This window comes from Haemaphysalis longicornis, unplaced genomic scaffold (assembly GCF_048455015.1).
Source record: "Haemaphysalis longicornis isolate Haplotype H1 unplaced genomic scaffold, Haemaphysalis longicornis Haplotype H1 scaffold_16, whole genome shotgun sequence".
In the NCBI taxonomy this organism is placed as follows: Eukaryota; Metazoa; Arthropoda; class Arachnida; order Ixodida; family Ixodidae; genus Haemaphysalis; species Haemaphysalis longicornis.
This window is the reverse complement of record NW_027526266.1, coordinates 8908982-8921966: the sequence shown is the minus strand read 5'-3', so window position 1 is coordinate 8921966 and position 12985 is coordinate 8908982.

Here is a 12985-nt window from a genome sequence, read left to right as displayed (position 1 = left end):
TCACAGATGAACTGAGTGTCAGTACTCGAATCGAACTTTCATCTTTCGTGATCTAATGTTCGTATGCACCACAGAGTGCACAAAGGCGAGATGAGGTGGGACCAGCACCGTGGATATAAACGTTTAGCATAGGAACTCTGCATCGAAAGCTGTTAAACGGGACCTCACACCGGCGAGATTCAGAAAAACTGTCGTATTGCTGCGTGGACATAAAATAAAGGCACTGCTTTCACAAACTCGTTGGGTTGTTTTTAATCGAGGTAAGACGGCGCAGTAGTTATAAAAACTACGCTGACAAGGGTAATTGGCTTGGAAACTACCGTCCATGAAGTTAAAAGCAATGTAGAGAGTTAAAATGTAGGCCGACCGTCGATTCTTAGCTTGCCAATGGGCTGCGCGTGCAGGTCAGTGCATACAAGCGACCCAACGCATTTCCACTTAAACAGTGCACAAATGTGACGCGGTAACGTCGACTAGAAGGACGAAGGCGTTTAAGCTAGTCGACTGGAAAGATGATCGATGTTTAAGTTTAGCCATAGAACTACTAGAAAGCTGCCGCGGTACGTTTGCGCGGCGGCCCGCCGCCGAAGCAGACGACGCGCCCAGAGTAGCGCAAGACTTGACTGCAGCGCCGCTAGTTCTCGCGACCGCCACGCGGACCGCCTCTCCGGAGGACCTTTCAAACTGAGTTTATTCTAGTATCGTTGGTACGAATGGCCTCTAGTACATACTCCAACCTTGCAAGGTGTTCGTCGAAAGTCCGGGTGAATATCACAACGTCGTCGAGGTATACGAGGCAGGTGTGCCACTTCAGGCAAGCTAGCACTGTGTCCAGTGTTCATTACTCTTTGAAACGTTGCATGCGCATTGCACAACCCAGATTGCATCACCTTGAACTCGTGTACGGCGTCCGGGGTTATAAATCCAGTCTTCTCTCGGTTACTCTGGTCCACTTCAATTTGCCAGTAAACTGTCTTCAGGTCCATCGATGAGAAGTACTTCGCGTGGCAGAGGTGGTCGAGGACATTGTCGATTTAGGCAGGGAGGGGGGGTGGGGTATACGTCTTTTTTGGTGATTTTGTTCAGTCCCCGCTGGCCAACGCAGAACCTTAATGTGCACTCTTTGTTCTTCACGAGTTCGCCCGGCGCAGCCCTGAAGCTTTTCGACGGCTGTATAATGTCGTGGCTGAGCATGTCGTCGACTTGAGTCGGGATGGCTTCAGCTCGTGTGAAGAGACGTGGTACGGTGACTGTCGGGTAGGTCGGCTCCATCTTCGATTATTATTCGGTGCTTCGATAGAGGTGTCTTACGTAGTTTGGAGTTCAACGAAAACCCCTCTCTGTAGCGACACAGCAAAGCCCATAATTGGTTTCGTTCTACTTGCATTAACGCCGCATTCACGTCGAAGAAATTCGGAAGCATGAAGGTGTCTTCGGGTGCGCGTTCAAATTCGGCAACCACGATCACGTCACTTGCTGCTTGCGTTTCTTCGAGGAGCGCAATTGGCGCACCCTTGTTTAAATGCTGGTACTCGTCAGTAAAATTAGTGACTAAAATGTGGGATTGGCGTTGCTTAACGCGCGCGATGCCCCTTGCCGCGGCTGAGAAACAGCCTTTGGTCACTCTTTACGATAGCATCGACGTCAGGAACATCTTCACAGTAGACGCTGATCATCAATCTTGCGCGGGGTGGCAGGGTGACATGATCGTCAGCGATCCTTACAGCAGCACGGTGTTCCGGCTTCAGATCTGGCGTCATGCAGTGATTGGAGCAAAATATTATAGACTTGGCCTGTAGATCACTTATTGCACCAAATTCCATCAAAAAGTCCATTCCGAGAATTACACCGCCGGAGCAGTTAGGCAAAATGACGAACGCCGCAGAGTACGTTGTGCCGTTTATGGTGACGCGTGATGTTCCCAGTCCACCTGGCGTCACCAGGAGGCCTCGTTCTGTCCGTATGTGCAGACCATACCATCTGGTCAGAATGTTGTTGAGTAGTCGGCTTCCGTGTCTATATAGGCGAATATTTAAAACCCGTCGATGGACAGCTGAACGTCGGACGCTCCCTTGTTCAAGTTCCGGCTGCGTCGTGGCGTCGTATCTCTGACTAGATTGTAAAGTTGGGTATGTTGGTGAGGCATTCTTGTAGGCAAAGCGCGAGGCAGACACAGGACGAGAGACGAGATGCGACCCCTATCTCTTCTCTTGTCCTGTGTCTGCCTCGCGCTTTGCCTGCAAGGGTTGTATCTCTGCTTGTGCATTTTGACGGTCCGGTACTGCGTGTCGTTGTCGCCGTCTTCTCAGCGGCAGGTACGGTCATGTCGGGTACGCGTCATGCCGTTTTGCTGTCGTCGTGTTCAGGAGTCACGTCAGGCTTAGATCGGTTCGTCGGGTAGAGGGCATGGTCTTCAGCTAGTCGCTACTTCAATGGAGAGTTTTCATTTTCCCGCGGTCGTGCAACTGTATCTCGAGAAGTTGCTGCTTCTAGTTCCCCCGCGGTGGGGTAGGGGACCTTGCACGTGAGAGAGAAGGACGAGGAGGAGGAGGATAAACATTTATTGAGCGTAAGTTCTGATGGCAGGGCACTAGCCCGGTGGAGGGCATCCTTATTCCAGGATACCCACGCTGCGACGTGCTCTCCACGACCTCTTCAACTGTTCTTGCTGGTGTCCAAGGTCCGGGTCGACCACACGAGCCATCCACTGCTCAAAGGTTGTGAAGGGGATTCGAGGTAGCTTTGGAGGTTGTTGGCACTCCCATACCTGCTGGTACAGGGCCTCGGTGTTGGACAGCAATTGCAAAGGGGGGGATACTGAGTCGGGTAGATGGGATGGAGGAGGGTGCAGTGGGGATAAGAATTTGTCTGCAATCACCGAACAGTGGTGGCTTCTTCTCTGGTTAATTGAGGATGAGGTGGTGGGAATATTCTTCTGCCGAACCTATGACGTCCCAGGACGTCTGAATACCGGAGACGTGGGTCCATTTTGATGCAACCGGATAGCCTTGAGTCTCGGATAATGGCCCGGTGTATGTAGGCGCAGGCAGAGGTTTCAGCCGCCTCATTACCGTCGATAGATTATTGCCCAGCAACCCTCACGATTTCCATATCGGGTAGTTCTGCAATATTATTCAGAATGGTCAGTGCTGGTGCAGAGACGCGCCCCTGCCGATAACTTGGACATGCCGCTTGCGAGTCATTTAGTATAGTTATTAAGTGCTTGCTGGTCGTGGCAGCAAGAGAAATTGCAACTTCCTCGGCAGCTTCTGTTGAGGTTGTACGCAGAATCAGAGCTGTCGTTTCCTGACCGGCCGCGTTAACAACGCAGGCTGTGTGTTCTGGTTGATTTGGATATATGGCTGCGTCGCTCAATCTTGTTGTTGGGTTATTTGCACACTTGGCCGTGACGGCTCTAGCTCTAATGATGCGGCGTGCCTTGTTATGAAGGGGGTGCATGTTTTTTGGTATCGATAGAACTCGGATGTGCTGTCGAATCTCGAATGAAACACGTATCTTGTTGTCTTGTATAGGTGGTGTCGCCTATCCTAGCTGTCTTAATGTCGTCCTTCCCGTTTGAGGCAAGGTCAGTCGTTCAAGCAGAGAGGTTCGGTGTGCTTCCCCTATCACGTGAGAAATCAGCAGTGATACGGCCGTTCGGCTACTCGTACGAGTGGGGTTATGGTGAACGGTTGAAGCGGGCTGGTCAACTGCTGGTGTTGGACAGGTATTCTTCGATCTCGGATGGGCGCTGGCCGGGTCGGGGCGGGGTGCGTCGACGGAGAATCCTCGCAAACCGAGCCTCTTGTACGGGCAGCGACGCAGAGGTGGTCGGCCTCTCCGTAGTGGTAGCACAGCGGACGATTATCGGGGGTTTGCCAGACGGCCGTATTCCTCTGGTTCTGGATTTGGGCTGCAGGGGGCCGTGCGGGCGGCAGTGGATGGCGGTACGGCGGGGCTTCTTGATGACGGGTTGGATCAGGGCGGGGTCGACGAACAGCCGCGGAGTAGGTCATGGCTTGTGGTTCGTGGGGTGCTTCCGATGGAGTAGAAGTTCCCAGTGTGTTGGCACTTCACGAATTACGCCGGTCAGGGCAGCCACTTGAGGTTGCGGCGTCGTTGGAAAAAGCTTCCAAAGCTCCTGTCTGACCACTGATCGAATGGTCTCGCGAAATGTATCGGAGCTTGGAGTTGCCGCACCGATGGGCTCCGAAAACAGCGCGTTGACAGGGCGGTCGTACTGCCTCCTTTCGAATTTATAGCGCCTTCTCCATCGCGCCAGCTTCAGACGCGAATTCTTTCACCGTTTTAGTGGGGTCGCGGACAAGGCAAACAAGAAGTTCTTGCTTCACTTCTCGCATAAGAAACTTCACTTTCTTTTCTTCCGTCATTTCCGGGTCCGCATTGCGAAATATACGCTACATTTCTTCAAAAAAGTTCACGACTCCTTCCTTAGGGTGGTGCGTTCGAGTTTCAAGCAGAAGTGCAGCTCCCTCTTTTCTCACCACGGTAGTGAAGGTCTAAGGAACTCGCTTTTGAATTGAGTCCAGTCGTTCAAAGAGGTCTCATGGTTCTCGAACCAAGTTCCAGCTCCATCTTCTAAGTATCAGAACACATGCCTGAAAGTTTCTTCAGCGTCCCACTTTTTGAAGATGCGGACGCGTTCCAGCGTCCCCAACCATTCTTTGGAGCCTTCAGCGGGGGCTACCCGAAACGATGTCGGTTCCCGGGGTGCTGCAGGACGATGGGAGAAGCGGCTTATTCCTCCATAGTGTTGGTTGCTGCGTTCGGTTTCTTGGGCCTTTCTGGCAGAAGTATGAACTCGGGCATTAATCCTTGCAGTCGGCGTCTGGCCCTAGTTGGACTGGCTTGGCGGCTTCCAGAGGTAGCAGGGAGCATTAAGTGTGCGTACCCAGCACCTTCACCCGACGTCACAATGCCAAAGGCGACGCAGTTGCCTTGAAGGAAAACACGTTTATTTGAGCGAGCGTGTGCTCCCCTAACAACTGAAAGAACACACAGGCATAGAACAGCAGTCAACAAAGTTACGTGTGCCGGCGAGCATCGGCGATTCGGATACCGCGGCGTCTGGTCGCCAGGTTTTTATCTTTCGGCGCGAGTGTTTCTCGAACCGTCGATTTGCATCTAGAAGGCTGTAGATCAAAGAAGATTATTCGAGGCTAGCGCATTAGCGGGGAACGCTTTCTGTATCAGAATGAGATAACCCGATCGGCATAAAAATAAGGAATGGAACACGCGCTTCGTTTGGGACGCAGATAACACAGCCTGGCGCGGCTGGGCTGTAAAAACAAAACATAAACAAACCCAATGCTAGTTCGGGGCAATACTGTTTGCACTCGGCCACAAAAATACACAAAGATCTTTGCATATATCTCTCTATCAGGGCATTATAACTGCATCCATGGTAATGACACTTTCATCCTTCGTCATTTAAAAACCTTAAGTGCATAAATTTGCGATCTCCAACAGTTCGTCTGCTGCCACCAACATATTGCATAAAACAATTATACAATCTTCCCGTAGGGGAACACTGAGTAGTATGCGAAGCAGCCATGTGGTCGATTCAAGTGTACATTAGTTTTCAGTTCTTCGTTTCCGTTAGGTTCAAGTACGTAGCTACCGTTATATTTACCGTTTGGTGTCTATGGTAACTACCACACTTTTCACTAAGCGGAACTACTAAATGGGAAATGGCGGTGACCCCATGGTTGCTCCGCATACTGCTGAGGGTTCCCCAACGAAAAAATGGTATAATTGTACTGGAGGGGGGTGTTTGAGGAGTGGAGAGGCGATAAAGAAGAGAGAGAGAGAGAGAGAGAGAGAGAGAGAGAGAGAGAGAGAGAGAGAGAGAGAGAGGGACAGACATTGTACGCGGTATGAGTGTGTTTTTTAGGCATTATCATAATCATGTTGAACGTAGGTGACGTCGAGCTGAGGCTGGCGTTCCGGTTTCATGATCAACGCCTTATGGTCTGTGAAATGCAAAGTCAAGGGCTGTTGTAGCGGATGAACCATAAAGTTGCTGAAGATGAGGTCGATGCACGTTCCACGGATGGTTGTGGGCTGCTTGTAATCACGGCCCGCCGAGACTCGGCGATGCACGCCGCTGCCGACGACGATTAAACATCGAAGGCGCGTGAAGCGTCCTCGTCTCGTGCCGGCCCAGGAAGACACCGGCAAAACTGTCGCTCCAGAAGCCCCTAAAGTTGAAGCGTGCTCGTTTCGTGCCTGCCGAGGACGACACCGGCGACAATGTCGCTCCTGGAGCCAATAAAGGGTAAGACACCACCAGGCGTTCAGCAAGCCGGACATGCGTAGTGGGGGTGTGGACAGCGCAACAACAACAAGGGAGGGACATAGACGAGAACATGAGATGCCTCGCATCTAACACCGGTTCATATCAATAACGATTTATTCATTTTTACGAAAGATGCATGGAGGCGTATGCCAAGAAACGGAGCGACACCCTGTCGAACGTATCGCGAAAACTATTATTTACACGCTCTGCGATGGCTCTTATATTCCCTCTCACCCAAAATATTTGCACGAATTCTTATTGCATAAACACTTTCGCTTAGCCACCTCCTGCATGTTTTGGCTGGTCCGTTTAGAGCTTTGATTTTAAGCGGGGGATGCACGAGGCGCAGTAGAGCATCGTGGTAATACTTGACGTTTTTTCCAGCGAGTTTTTCATTCGTCTTATTCCCGCTTTTCAACAGCAAGGGAGGGACATAGCCGAGAACATCAGATGCTTCGTATCTAAAACCGGTTCATATCAATATTGATTTATTCATTTTTACGAAAAATGCATTGAGGCGTATGCCAAGAAACGGAGCGCACCCTTTCGAACGTACCGCAAAAACAATTATTTACAAGCTCTGCGATGCTCCTTATCTTCTGTGTAACCCAAAATATTTTCACGAATTCTAATTGCATAAACGACTCCGCTCAGCCGCCTCCTGCATTTTTTGTCTGGGCCGTTTGGAGCTTGGATTTTATGCGGGGGATGCACGAGGCGCAGTAGAGCATCGTGGTAATACTTGACGTTTTTTTCAGCGAGTTTTTCATTAATCTTATTCCCGCTTTTTATTGGTTCTGATAAAAACGTGTCGGCTTCTTTTGGCTTTTTCACCCTATCAAGAAGACTTTTTGAGATGTTGGGATTCCCTCAACGCTCTCATTTCGTGAACTTGTTTGACTTAAAATACACAATATATTTATGATGTGCAAACTACGAGAGCACAAGTCTTCTTTTCGTACAGTTTGCTTTGAAGCTGTACAAACTATGCCGACGTACACAAGTAGTACTGTAACAGCCTGAGCATATGTAGCGGGAAAGCGCCGTTTGATGTGAGTGCCGTAACTAGAGGATGACTCTACTTGTTTGCCTTGCATGATACTACTGGTGATGGATGGTCAAAACGCTCGTCATTACTTCGAGCCATATGTTTCCAGCCCTAACTTTGATGAAGAACAAAATGATTCTTGCCTTTGTCTAGTCGTCTTTGGTGTTTTCTTGCGCTTCCGGAGAGCTGCATAATAGTGTTCGCTTTGATGTCCAAAGCTGACTCCTTTAGACAATGTGGCAGGTGCTCCCTCAAAAAACCATGCGCCTTCCATTTACCAACGACGACTGTTCCATGCGAAATTTTCTGGTGAGCCTTCCTTGGTTGTCATCGGGGTTTCACTTTGTGGGGATCGCGACTTTCACGCGAACCCCTTTTCTGGCTAGCTTCCCATCGCGGCCGGCGTGCACACGCCCCTCGCTCACGCGACGGGAACCATACGGTAGGGCGCCAGCGACCGGACGGTTTGTTGTCGCCCTGGTGGAAGCGTTGACCCTTTTCCCCTCTGCCTTACCCGAGAACCAGTTCTTACTCGATACTAGTGCCACCGTAAGGCGACGTCTGGTGGGACGTAGCATGACGAGGGGACGCTCTCTTGTCTTAGGGATCGGGTAGCGCGCGGACGTTTAGGCGCGCTTGTACTGACCTGGGGAACGCGCCACAATGGGACGCGTCCGGACGAGCTGGGAGACTGCAACCGCGCTCGCACTCCGCCGAGCTCCGCTGCTCCGGTATGCCATCGGTGAGTCAAACCATCTCGATCTCTAGCGTTGTTTAATGTCTCGCTCCCAGTGTTGTCGTTATGGCCTACGATTAGTCTGTATGCAGTTTATTTGATTTGCACATTGCAATAAATGCTGCCTTTGATGTTTTGCCCTCGCCGCCTCCTGCCTTTGTCTGTCTCCGCAAACAACGGACCCGCCTGCAGCCGGCGCTCGCAAGGCATGTTTGCTGAGCGCGGATGGCTGCGGGGTGGGAAATCACTAGTGTGTGAAATGTAGAATCCTACACCTTCGACTAGCAGACGATGTAGGATTTGAATCGCAAGCAGTTTTGGCGTTGCGGCTTTGAATCTGACCCTTTCTCATCTATTCGAACAAAGAAAGCTGAGGGTTCAACAGTGGTCAGCGTTACAAGAAGAGGTGCATGGTTTTTATGCGTAATTTCTCTAAGAATCTAAACTTTTTTGGCCTTGTCGGAGTGGCAATATGGTATAGAAGTCCTAATATAAAGGCGAGTTACCAAGGTTTGATTTTTACAACTCGAAAGGGTTTTATTTTCTTTCACTTCACTCAGGATCACCGTCATTGTTAGAGAACGTTAGAGAACAGCCCATCTCTTGGAGACTGCCACCATAGCGGGGTGAGCCTCTATTGCCTTGTCAACAATATTTACTGTTATCACAAAAGACGAACAATCACCGTCAATTTAGCCATGTGGTGACCGTTGTTTCCCTGCGCCTCACATTCACATGCTTTCGCACGGAGCGGCTAGAAGGAGGAAAGAAATCCTTGGGTCACGTGATCAAAACGTGACGTCACTTAGAGCTCCTAGGGACAACGATAAAAGATGCGCAGTGTTTCCCGGTTCTGTGGTTTCCCTGGGCATCGCCTCTTTTAATGCCGTGGGTCACCGAGCAAACCCCTCTCTTAGGGACTGCCACCACAGTGGGGTGAGCCTCTATTGCCTTGTGCAAAATATTTACTTTTCGAACAAAAGACGACCAATGACCGTCAATTTAAGCTCTGTGGGGACCCTTGTTTCCCTGCGCCTCACCTTCACATGTTTTCGCACGAAGCGGCTAGAAGGAGGAAATAAATCCCTGGGTCACGTGATCAAAGCGTGACGTCAATTAGAGATCCTAGGGACAACGACAAATGAGGCGCAGTGTTTCCCGGTTCTGTGGTTTCCCTGGGCATCACCTCTTTTATTGCCCATGGTCACCGAGCGAACTCTTTGTACCGTCAGTATCCAGTGTGTAGATTTTTGTTGATTGCCACCCAAGTACAACCAAAGAAAGCTGCAGCTGCGTCACTATGCCGTGAATGTTAAAACTAACGCGAGCTCCGTATCCGATTATGTGTACTTACGACTTTTCAAGAGAGACTAGCAGCATGGGCTCTACATAGCTCAGCCATGCCGTCTCCTGCGTTTGCTGTCACAGACACCGAAGAGCAGGAAAGAGGGCATCTATGCGCACATTTTTCCAGCAAGGTTAGTAACATCTTTATTTTATGTTTGTTGTAGATTTTGTGTGTATACCATGGTACTGTGTAGGTAAAGCTCTGTGAATTCTTTTTGGTTGCGTGGTTGCCTCCTAGCTGTCACTCTCGTTCGCGATCGTATTATGATGTTCACACTTTTTGTACTATCCTCAATTCAAAGTTAGCATGCGCTGCATACATGGGCGAGGAACAATCAGTGGAAAAAGACAAACCAGTCGTTGGTGCGCAAACCAACAGTTTCGGGTTTCCAACGCGTGGGTTGTCTTTTCCCAGTGACCCTGTTTCTCGTTCAAATTCAAATGATGATGCTATGTCCCCACGCGCTCCTGCCGCAATTTCAAGCGTTTCATTGCTGTTCCTTTTGTATAGAAGCCCGTAGCATTGCTCAAGGCTGATAGAGCCGGTGGCGTTCTGTGCTTAGCACAGTCGGGTATGTCTGAGGTGGAGTGTCTCGAACGTAAGTATGCGTGTGTTTGACGCATCAGAGCTCTAGCTGTCGGTGCAGTTAAGTTGCATTACGGAGTGGGAGTATGAATGGGAAAAACTAGGTGAAATGGGAAATACTAGAAGTAGCCAAAATACTAGGAAAAGGGGGAGAGTGAGATGATAGAACCATAGCCTCCTGTATAACGCCTTGTGCCTGCTCAGTGCCAGAAATTCCGCCGTTCTCTTTGGTGGCGCCATAATCCCAGGATCTCCTGTGTTAGCTAGGGCACGGTCAACATCTGTCTTCACACCTGGCAAAAATGGGTGGTTTAAAAAAAAGTTGTCAAGGCCCTTTGCACACAAAAATATTTCTGATGTATTAAGCAGACTATGGCTCTAGCACTGATGGGCAGCTCCTTATTGAACAAAAATGGTATAAAAATTCACGAGGTCTTTCGCGAAGAAGGCGAATAAAACGTGACTGCGGTAATTACAAAAGAGTTGGTCTTACTTGGGGTACCTTGTTCGTTTGTAAATAAGTTAACGCAAAAGTTTATTTCTGCGTTTCACTTGATTCAGCCATGAATGTTACGGGTGAGTTCGCTAGTCGGTTGTGACCCACTGGGAATTTATCGCTTACTCGGTATCTGACTGGTGAGGAAAGAGTGGGTGTAGTGGAGAAAAGTATAGAGAGAAACGAGCTTTGTGCATGCTGAATGCTTATCATAAGCTTAAGCAGGGGACCTCAAACACGGACTATCGCCTTGAGCTAAAGCTTCAAGTCGGCATTCTTTTTGAGCAGCCCGGCATTGCCGATTACCGCGTCGTTAATATATCTACTACATGAGCGATGGCACCATTTCGTGAAGGATGAGAGTGGGCACGTACCCCTTCGGGGACCGTTATTAGATATTACCGGCCGGACGACACTGAATGGACTCGTCCGTAAAAAGGGGGAGCTCACTGGTTTGGACTCCATTAAACAAAATTTAATTCGTACGACTCAATTTTCATTAAACACCGAATCAAGCATAATTATTTTTCACTTATCAACTCCTATAGAGTGGCAGAAAAGTTAACTGTCTCGCATCGCAATGATAACCATGAGGTCATGGATACATTTTGTTGGGAAACTGCCGTAGCGAACCGAAAAGGGCAAGCCTGCAAGCGGAAACATGTACACTGAACGCAGTTTAGTAGTTCTGCGACACTACGCATAAAGCTTCGGTCTTTACTACTGGCTCATGAAGTTGAAGCTCGCCGTTGTGCGGCCTTTTGTAGCTGGAAGACCACTTCACGTAGCAGACGACGCTGAGGTGCATTTCAGTGCACCTCCGCCTGAAACAGCAGTTCGCATCGGCATGGCCATCTAAAACCTGGGAACGTGGTGCACCCACAGTGAACTGGCTGCTGCAATGGGTTTCGGGGTGATAGAGCAGGCACAGTAGGTAATATAGGAGGCTATGATGGAACACGTGATGGCGCCAGAATCAGATCGTCCGAGGGGCTGTGAAGGTTACGCGGCATTTTAGGCACGTTATGAGGAGGGACCAGGAAAAACTGCCAGTAAAGTGTACATTGAAAGTGAAGGGAAGAAGTTGCATATGGAACAAAAGTGGCAGTGCATAAGGCGCTGGAAAACTTGAAAGCGCTCAAATAGCGGGTACAGACAGGTGGGACAAACCCAAGCACTTACTCGCAACTGCCGTTTTATTTTAAAAAAAGTTAATACACGAACAAAATCATAGATTAGGAACCCTTGGTACCAATTAGTGCGAGCTCCTGCCAGGGTAGAGTGATAGACGATTTGCTAACACACGTGTTACTATGTTCATTGATAAAGAAGGCCTCAACCTTAGCAATCTGATCATTATGCCTGTACAATCCCACAGTCTCATCGAACAAAAAGTGACACCCACACTTTTTATAATGTGCAAGAAGATTTGCGCTCGTTCAATTTGTTATCGTGGACACATGCTCCCTCAGACGGTTGTTTAGACAGCGTCCTGTCTGGCCAACATACACAGACTTACATGATAACGGAATTCTGTAAACCATGCCAATCCTACAATGAACTAGAGGCTGGGCATGGTCAACACCGCACTTGACCCTCCCTTTCCTCGGACGATCCTTTTTATTAACAAAAGAGCAAAGATTACCCACTTTTACTTTAGCAGAAAACAACACACAGGACGATGCGCTGGGTGCTGTGTTCTTTTTCTTACAATGGGTTGTCCTGCGGGGTCTTATTCTGCGTCGCCATCTTTTACACATTTTGGTTTTCAAAGACGTATTACCAGCTCACCAAACTTTCAGTTCTGCTGACACAGAATTCAATCCTGTTCCTGTAGCATCTGCATCGAAGGGCTTCCAGCGGAAAAAAGTGCTTGGACCTGGCCCTTACAATGGGGGTCTGGAGGGCAAGCCTTAATCTACATTCTTTCCGAGTACCAATGGAAAGCAAGTGAATGCCTCCAGAAGTGGTTCTTTTTGTGGTACACTCAAAATTAGCAGCAGACCAACTGCATGTGCTCTCAGGCCACCCTGGTAGTGTGCGAACCAAATATGTAGTTGTGACGTAGTTACTGATAGGAAGACCTAATAAAAAATCAACTGTTGTTATATGGAAATGACAACAAAAGGGGAAAATAAAGGTTCCCAAAATTAAGACCAATGCCAAAATACCAGCCCAGTAGCGAGAACCTGTTTTTTTATTGGAGCGGTTTGCTGCACAGCAATTGTGCTCTATGGACCTTTACCGATACAGGCATCTATGACCTTCCATGGCATACAACATTGTCATTGTGAGATGGAGGTGTTCATTTTGTGTGTAATTTTGCACGTCCATGCAAATTCACAATGCTTCGACTGTACTGGAATGGCACAACGGGATAGACGTCACTTCATAACATGAGGGACTCAGGTTTAGCGCAGATCACTGGAAGCGTTTTAATGTTTTTTTCACTT